Consider the following 10,556-nt stretch of genomic DNA (forward strand, 5'->3'; position numbering starts at 1 on the left):
TCATTCAACATTTTTCTTTCCTAGCTACAGGATTACGTTCTCGAGGATCGTATTGCCGGGACGAAGAAGAAAAGTTTTCGAAACGACGATATCAGTTGGTCGGTCGGTCTCGACTTGAAGCGGGGGCATGATGAAGAGGGATAATATCATCGCCTTACGAATCGGTGTATACGAGTCTAACCGTATACACCGTGCATGTCGACGACAGGGCACGCACAGGTGGGGCTGTATATCCCACCTGCGGAGGACCTCAACGTCTACCTGATGAGGATGATGTCTCGTTCTGGTGGGAGGAATTTAGGTTACTCGTACCACTAGGGAATGTGGGCCGACTATATACCGGCTCATCGCGAAACCGTCAGTCATTCCTTCCTCGTATTTGCAATTCGTCGGCTAGCATCACTGCCAGAGATTCTTTCTCTTGTCGTTGTCGTCGTCATTATCGTCTGGCACTCGAGGGCTCTTCTCGCATCTCATCCCTAAGTAAGTCCTGAGCCAGCGGAAGAGGCAACAAAGCAGAAAGAGGAAGATTGTCAATTTTAAAACCTCATCGCATCTTTGAGGACCGCTGCTTCTTTAGTAAGTACGACATTTATTTATTCAAGGACTATAAGAGTTCACATTTCGACTTCAGCAAAGAAACGATTGGATATTTTTTGTCTATTATAATAAATAAAGAATTTTTATTTGAGAATTTCAATACGAGAATGGAATTAAAGTTCATAATTTACAAAGTATGAAAAAATAGTTTTGCTGAAGTATCAAAAATTTAGATACTTCAGCAAAACTAAGATACAAATATGAATATAATAAATTTGTTGAACTATCAAAATAATTATATAGAACACTGAAACGTTAACGACAATATTATAAAAAGTTAAGTTTAACATTCTAGCAACCAGTTTGAGTGTCCTATATAATTATTCTGATGATTCAACAAAATTATTTTAGATTTGTATCTAACTAAATTTTTAGGTACTTCAGTAAAATCATTCTTTAATTCTATTTACTTCTCTTATGTTTTCAACATTTTATTTGTGACCGAAAGAAATTTTTGCATTGAATTTTTATATTATCTTTTCGTGTTGATTTAAAAAATTTTCTATAAATATTCATAAATTAATGATAAGCATTATATGTATCCCAATCTTTAAATGTATTGATGGAAATGTAAGACATAAAGTGCACCTTTCTGTGCGACATCGAACATTGAACTCTCCACTATTATACCGGTTTTAAGTCCTGATTTTATCAATGCACACATTCGTGTGTACACATTTGCGGAATTAAGATCTTACAATCTGTGATATATCAAAGAAATGGGAAAATCTGAGTCTTTGATTCGAATTAACAGTGCTAACTCGCCGAAGATATGACATAATCATTAACGCGAGCTCGGGAAATTCCTGTCTTTGTTAGAACATTCTCCATTTTGGACGCGAGAATACGTCGAAAAAAAAATAGGTGTTATGCCAGCAATTTACAAGCTTTTGTTACTTAATGCGATTGAAAGTTATTTTAACTCTAACGTATGTTATTCAATTTGTAATTTATAGAAATAAGAGAGATTAGATGTTTCATTCTAATTTTGAAAATATTTTGAAAAGAATTAAAATCGATTTAATTCTTTATTAAATTTAGTTCCTTTGCACTATAAGAAAATCAAACGCATAATTAGCTAATTATATATAATTCTAAGCACATTTAATGTAGACTTCTACACTTGATGTTAGTCTTAATAATAAATTTTCCAAAGAACTGCATGTCAATGTTTTCGTCAGCAAAATTTCAAGCAATATGTTTCAAACAAAATGTTGCAATTTTTTAATATCCAATATTACTTATATATTTAAATTTCAAACTGAAAGATTCTAAAAGTGTAGTGCTATATTCTCAAGATCGAAAGTTATATACCATTCCTTATTAATTTTCAGATAGTGAAAACGTCTCTGATGTGTCATATAATTACGTTAATAATGGCTAGAAAGGTGAACACAATATTATTATTTTTATATCAACATATTTTTATATCAACATGATGAAGTTAATAAAGAAAGTGTGTAATTAGAAACGATATTCCTATAAAGAATGTGAATTAGACAAGTTTGTCAGTTATTATTCAATATAATTAACGAAAATTTTTAAATGTAGTTTTTAGGATGTAAATTATTTAACGATTCTCTCTCTTTGCTCTGCATTTTCTTCTTAATTGCTTGCGACACTTTCTTAATTTCTCGATTTCACCACTGTTAATTTATGATTTAACATCCGTGTTAGAGATAAACAAATAATAATTTGTTAAGATATGAGATAAATATATAAATATATTCTCGCGTTATCCTACATACGACGTTTCCATCGCACGATTTATCAGCGAGATAAATAAAGGGTCGTTTGGGAAAGTTTATAGGTGTAAAGTGCCGTATCCTGAGAGTTGTAGTTAACGGATCCGCTCGATTTTGCATCTGAGAACAATTTTCATGATGCTTACAATCTCGCAAAAAAACTTATAAGTTTACATATAAAATTCGATGGATTTGTTACACACATAAATATAATAATATAAATTACAATATAAATTATTTAATACAAAATTTTTCTCATGGCATTTAAAAATTTCTGACTTAAATTTTAAGAGTAAATCTTGATGACAGATCTTTGTCGAATTTTGTTATCTTTTTTTTATAAAAATATCTAGATACATTTTTACAAAATTACGTTCAATTTATGAGTGGCAAGCAATTCGCCGAATTTGTGGAAATTAGTTGATCGAAACAAGCAAAATCGGATCGAATCATATCGGCGCATAGTTGAACGATCATCACGATTTGACCGCGTTTTGCAAGCATCTTCAAAACTACTCATCATGTTTATAGTTACGTGTCCCTATTTTGATTGCTTTCGTCCTGTTCCGCAAGTTCCTCATAATCTTGAATGGTGAGAAGAATCACTCGAATAGAACGATGCTTATCAATCTTTTACAAGTGAAGACAGAATACTTTCAGATGTATTATAATAAATTAGGAGGCGCTTAAATAAATATGGATAATATTAGTAATGCAGATTTATTTAAGATCAAACTTTATATTTGATAAAAATAATTTTAATAAAAAGAAATAATATTTAAGAAGATATTAAGAAGATTTTGTAAAATACGTTTCTACATTTATAATTCTATAATAAAAACAAAATTCTATATTTAAGGGATGAAAAATGAATGAAAAAGCCATTTTCAAAAATTGCCAAATAACCTATTTTAATTACCAGTTTTTTACTTTAATTACCAGTAATTTACTAAAATATTAATAATAAATTATATCGTAGAGTTAATGAAATTTTTTTACATAATAATTAAATATTGTAATTAAATAACTACGAGAAATTATTTTCATCACGTATGAGTTTCAAATTAATTGATAATAAATTGATAATTAATTGATAATTAATTGATCTCGATCATTAATTGAATTTATTTTTTTATGAGCTAATTGTTCGAGTAGTTCAATTCCTTGAATGAAATGTTATTTGAAATACGTGAAATTGATGAAATGTTTATGTCTGTTATTTATGTCTGTTATTTACGTTTTTCACATCAACTATAAAAAAAAGTACTTTACGTATATTACCTCTCACCGGGAGGATTTGAGGTTCATAAATGATTATTTTGAAATATGCTTCATTTCGAACCGAGAAAGTTTCCTGACATTTTAACATTTCTTAACTACGGTATGAAGTAAAGTACGATTACATAAACGATCGCGCAGATATGCGTTTGCATTTTTTAAATATTTTTATATTATTAATATATTTTGTTACATACTCCCGATATCAAAGACGTTATTTACGCGAAGTAAATTCTTTTTGAGTACTCTCCTAATGATCCACATTATCTTTGAATTCTCCTTTCACTTATAGTGCTTCTCCGTGATTTTCTAAACGATAGAGAAGATTCTCTTCATTTTTAACATGTTAATATATGCACTGAAAAAAAATTACTAAATGTTAATATATATTTTTTTGAATAGTACTAGTAAACATTTAATTATAATAAATAAATATTTATTTAAACAAATATTAATTTATTAAAATTGAATATTTTGTCATTGTGTATGTTATAATATGTTTTATATTCTGTTTATTGATAAGAAATATTTTTTTATCATCAAATTCTGCAGGATTTTTAATGGAATTCGATCTTTTCCTTACGAAATCATCACGTTTCCTTGTGAAATAAACTTTGCTTTTAAGATAACTGAGATAATTGCAACGATCTTGCAAAGAGAGATGCGTGGAAAGCGTACATGATTGTACACTTCGTGTTATCATAGGATTTCGACATTTTATGTGGGTAACGAGTTAAGGTTGATATGTCAATGGGAGTTCATTGTGCGAAGCAAAACAGAAGGAAGGAGATTAATGTTGTTATGTAAAGTCATTATTATCATATTGTCATCGATAACACGAAAATGAAATTATCGTCGAAATCTCATAAACCTAGATAAGTCTTCTAAGCGAAGACTTTTTTAAATAACGTATAACTTTCAATTTTTTGCCGAAACATTTTTTAATCGAAACGTTCTTAAAAAATTGATAACGTTATTCATTTTGTTCTAAGTTCTTCAATTAATTTCGTATTAAATATTTGTACCTACTGTTTGATATTTAAATAATAGAGAAAGATGATTAAATAAAGATAATGATAAAATAAATTTGTAAAACCTGCTGAATTGTACTGCCGACTTTAAAATAATTTAAAAGCACAAGTGTAGATTATCAAAGTATATGAGAGTGTAAATATAGAAAGTTAAGAGTTTTGATACCAATGCGCATAGCGTTCCACATATGGCACATGCTAAAGAACGGTACTCTGTTCTTTAAACTGTACTATACTTGCATATACATATTGAATATATATATATTTATATAAAATTGATACATAAAAGAAACGATTTTGTTGAAATATTTAGAAATTAATTAAATACAAGATTTGAAATTTTATTGAATCATCAAAATAATAATGTAAGATCAAAATAAAATAATTATATATACGACTCTCAAACTAGCTACGATGTCAATGTTTTTGCTGCATTGCTCACCGTACTTGAAATTTTTACATAATTATTTTGATAGTTTAATAAAATTATTTTTAAATCTGTATGTATTTAGTTAAATTTTTAAATATGTTGGCAGAATCATTCTTTTCATGTACGAAAGTAAAATACAGTACATTATAAGGCTAATGGTAATAATTCAATGAGAGTAAAAAATAAGTAAAATAAAGAATTGTGTCAAATACAGATACGAGCATGATTTTAATGGAAGTAATTTTGCGTGATGTCATTACAAAGAAGCGAAGCTCATCCAACTGAGACGCATAATTAAAGGCCGAAACTCGAGATTGCTATCTTTGCTTTTTAGATTCTCGATATGAGTCACGAGCCCATTTCTTATTTGAGTATCGAGTGAGTTCTCTCTCTCTCTCTCTCTCTCTCTCTCTCTCTCTCTCTCTCTCGGCGATGAGAATTATTAATGATGGGAAACAAAATGAATCCCATCATATTCATTGACCGAATCTCATCGGTCGATACTCGATACAAGAGGATAATCGATACGAAGAGGATATACGATACATCTTTTATTGTAAAAGAAATTTTTTTATTTTAGATAATTATTTTTTAAATTTATTAATTTTTTTTAGATTTATTAATTTTTTAGATTTATTTTTTAAAACTCTTTAAAAAAATTTTTTTTTTAAATTCAATTTTGTTCTTTTATTTTAATATTACAGAAAATTTCTTTTTAATTAGGATTCCAATGTTTAATGTATTAATGAACGAATTTTTGTAGAAACTACCGACAAATTTATTTTATGTAAAAACAATTATATTGGTTCAAACAGAACAATAATCCCAATAATATTAAAATGACACGTCAAAATGATACGTGATTAATTGAAAAGTAATTTTTAATAATCAAATTTGCAACTATTTTTAATGTAAATTTCATGTTAAGATAACTTGTGTTTTATGTGGGAGTTATCTCAAGTATATTGCGCAAGAAAATTTCAAAAATTAATGGATAGACTTCTAATAGTTATAAATTTGGAAATATTTAGGAATAAACAATATGATAAGAATTTGGAGACGATGTGAAAATAAATCTGATTAAATAAGAGAATTCCTGTAATATCTTCGATCAAAGTAAATCTTAGTGCTTAAATTAATGCTTATATTTCTGTGTGAATTTATACATATATCTGATTCTCATGATTGCATTTCAACAAAAGGAGTAATTACGAGTAATTGCACAATCAGACATACATAAATTCATAGAAAAATATTTACGCACTGAGATTCTTTGGCCGAGTATAGGATTTTATTTATTTAATTAGATTTAGGAATAAGTCACCGTAATTATTGACTTGACCTGATGTGGTGCGTTCAAAGCCCTGCAATTCTTTCCTATTGCGGACTTGATTCGCGCTCGTCTCGTTTTTGCGGTTGGATTTCCCAGAATCCAGACGCGGCCCGCAGTATGCGGGATACGTCGACGGACACGACGGCGTTTGCCGTTAACAAAAGTCCACCTCGGACAAACTGTATAAGACTTCTGGAAGAGAGTCCGGCTGGGACGTAAAGCCGGCCAGCTAACGGTCACGACGACGACGATGTGGTCCGCGCGCACACACGCTCGTATATGTTCGTTTACGTACACTCTCGCACCTCCATGATGTCGTTATCCTATATCTACAGTTCTCATTCTCATACTCATTCTCATTCTCGTTTCTGTTCGCGTGAATGACGACGGCGGCGAATACCGGGAAAGCTTGACGCCAGGTCAAACAGGTGCACGGTCGACAGTTTTGAGTTGTCTGCGATTACTTGCCCAAGTAGAAGAGATTGTTGTAGCTGAGACTGCGCGATGGATATTTCGGCAAATTAGCACACGGGTTTCTTGAGGGTCCTTGAATTGAAATGGAAATTTGACACTCTGATATTCGTCTTATATTTAATCAGATCTTATATTTAAAACTGTCTTAAGTACAATTAATCTTAAAATTTAAGCTGATTACAGAGCATATTAGTATTGACATTACTTCAGTCTTAAAATAAAAATCAACTGTGAGTCCATCACTGAAAAAAAGTAATAATAATCAAGATAATAATTACTAAAATTTTAAGAGATAATTTCAGAGAGATAATTTCAATCAAATGCTTAATTAATAGAACTAAAATTTGCTAAACGCTAATTTTACTTTTTAAAATATTACTTTTCTAATATTTATCGAACAGTTAGTTACTATTAATACTATTATTGTTAGTAATATTTTCTTATAATTAATATTGCACCAATACGCTAAACAAAATTTAATTAGTATTTATATTTTTAGACTTTTTTCAATGACATTTTCAGTGATATTTTTATTCTTTCCCAAGTATAATGCTTCGCCGAAAAATTAAACCCGAGAATCAGTTTTTATTTTCACCACATTTCATGTGCCGATGTCTATTGCATGTTTAAAATGTTCATATAAAAGAGAAAGAAACTAACAAACGGATTTTTAAAAATATATTTTTATATTTTCTACACATTTTCTTTAATTATTAACAATTCAAACTTTTCTTACTGTTAATTTACATTCTATTTCTACTTATTTTAATATATATATTCTTTTTTATTCAAGAGATTCAATATTCAATATCTTCCTTGATTTGTAAAAGGAAAGTGAAAAATTTTTGTCTTTTGCAATTATATTTTGTAAGTGAAAAATTTTATATCATAAATATTGTATGTGTTTAGGACACAAACGTTTCTCCAACTAACTGAACGATCATTATGATTACTTTAACGACTGTCGCACAAATAGTATATATCGGACGAATTATTACGTCGCAGTTTGTTACAACATAACTAGTAAATACGAAACAAATTGCTGCAGTACGTTTGAATTATAGGTACGGTCCGTTAAGATATCGATGTCTTTGCGAAAGTGGCAAGGTAAATGGCTAGAGAACATCTGCTTTCAACCGCAAATGTAATAATCATTTGAAGGTACAATGTGATATACCTTCACAGATCACCACAAACCGCAAGTGTTAGCTAAACACATCAAATACATTGTCTTCTTGACGATTATCTAAAAAAAAATAAAGAAAAGAAAACAGTGTCTTTATTTAATTTTTCTTGTTATACGAAGCTCTTTGCTGTAAATTAGTTGTAAATAATTATCACATGATAAAAAAAATATAATAAAGTAAAAGTGATGATGTTGCAAAACGAAGCGATTTTCAGATAAATGTACAATTTATAACAAAATTAAATTAAATTAAATTAAATTTATCTTTGGGGAGAAACTCACGATTTCTTTAATTGAATCTTCTAAATCGATCAAGATAAAAAATAAAGAGTAATTGAGGAAATCGATAATCAATTTATAAAAAGTAGAATCAGTTGTATAAGTTCTCCAGAAAAAAGAAATATAAAATCTAATGCTATCACTGTTCCATTATGCGTAATAATAGATTTATGATTATATAAATCATGTCAGTGATCAGTGATATTCGTACTTACTTGTGATTATGCCACGAGACATATAGCCTTAATCAGTACATTCCCGATCATGAATTAGTCTTCGTATTGCAAGTGTAAAACATTTAATGTTTATGTATACACGCAAGATGTTATGATATCTGAGGGTAATAATTAACATTCATGAATAATTAACAAAGAGCAGTTAGTATTTATAATAGATAAGAACAGATAATTCAAAACTTTTAATTAAGTTTGTGCATACAAGCAAGTGCATATAAGCGGAATGTATTTAAATCGTAGAAGAAATCGAAAGTTTTTATCTATGAATTCCTTAAATAATTTAAGACCGATATTTCAGCTAAATTCTTATATGCACTTTTTATGTAAAAATGTTAAAAAGATAATATCAATATTAAATTAAATGTCCCAGCGATTCAGAAATAGAAAAATTACAAAAAGACGAATAATGAATAATTAATAGTTTAAAAAAAATAAAAGACAATTAGGAGCAAAATGGCGATTTCGTGATATTTCTCTTTGCGATAAATAAAAATATGTCCATCCTTACAAAAATCTAATTTAATACTGAAAGATAATAATTAATTACTTTGAGTATTAAAAGTAATGAATAACAGTAAAGAACACTCAAAATAAGTAACTAATAACTATCTCTTCCAGTATTAAATTTCTAAAGGTGTTATTTTAAATTTCAAGGTATATCTTTGACGAAGCAAGACTTTTTTTCGCATAAGGCAGTCCTTAGGCAATACACGTGTTTTGCCAATCTCCGAATAAGAATAACTGGACTAATGAGTCGATTCTGGAACAACTTTTCTCTCGATTAATGTACCATATCGATTGGTTGCTGAGAACAAAGCCGTGACTTTTGCTTCTGGAGTCTTATTCATCAAAAGTCCATCATACTTTCATCGCCAATATCTCTTAGTTTAGTTTCTTTAAAATAAAAAAATATAATTCTGCGCTTGTAATATTGATAGCTTTTGAATTTTTATTAACATAATGTGCAATGTTGTATGCAAATTTAATGGTTTCTCATAATATATTCGTGATATAGACGGAGATCCTCCCGAAGTTATATCACGAGTATATTGTATAAAATTTTGCAGTGTATTATTCATTCGTAATTGATTATATAATGCCTTAATTACATTAAAATTCATTTCCATGCGAGTTAAATTTATCATTAATATACATCACGTGAAGGAGTAGTCAGTACGTAATTCCGGAATTCTTCCATTCAATTCTGATGGGCTATAAAACATCGCTCATTTGCATTCGTTGGAAAAAATTTCCATTAGATTTCCATTCAGAACTTCTGGACTTATTATAATAACACCTATAAATCGGAATGAGATGAAGAAAATATGGAAAAAGAAGATTTATTAAAACAATTAAGAACTTCACTGATTTAGCAAGTCTACAGCCGTAATATACGGACAGCCATTTTTCTATGTTAAATTAACAAAGTTGAATAATATGAGCGATTATAGATGATTATATTTGTTGTAAAATAGAATTATTTATTAATACGATAAATTTATTAATACAGCAAAGATAACTTTCTATGAAAATCAATCTAATAATCTATCAATCAATCTAATATACATAATACACATAGATCAAAATTTTTAATAAAACATGCTAGCTAAAGTGGCACATATTTTTGCTACTGCACTGAGAGAAAGGATTTTGTTAATTTAGCAAGCCACCAGTACCTTTAACCGATGATCGGTAAATATATGACAACAAATTTTGTTGTGTTTGCTGCTAGTCTGCTATACCAACCAATTATTAATACAGAAGCAAATTATATAAAATCTAACCTATCTTTTGGATAGACTTTAGGCTCGTTTACATAGAATTCATAGATGATTGTGGAGTTTTAAGTCGTAGGAAATCAACCAAGCAAAGTCAAATGTAGAGAGAATATGATTAGAATTGGTCAATTTCTTACGATTTGGGATCTTGCGATCGTCTATGATTTTTATATATATATATATATA

The 10,556-nt window shown here is 29.0% G+C and overlaps 1 protein-coding gene across 1 annotated transcript in view; it reads left to right on the top strand.

The window, feature by feature from the left end:
* Window positions 1-380: 380 nt before the first annotated feature.
* LOC108688416 overlaps window positions 381-10,556 on the top strand; it is a 27,023-nt gene continuing 16,847 nt past the window's right edge. Inside the window, exon 1 of the mRNA XM_018194661.1 lies at window positions 381-579. The gene's annotated coding sequence lies outside the window, so the exon portion shown is untranslated. The remainder of the gene's footprint in view (window positions 580-10,556) is intronic.

This window comes from Atta colombica, unplaced genomic scaffold (genome assembly GCF_001594045.1).
Source record: "Atta colombica isolate Treedump-2 unplaced genomic scaffold, Acol1.0 scaffold233, whole genome shotgun sequence".
NCBI lineage: Eukaryota > Metazoa > Arthropoda > Insecta > Hymenoptera > Formicidae > Atta > Atta colombica.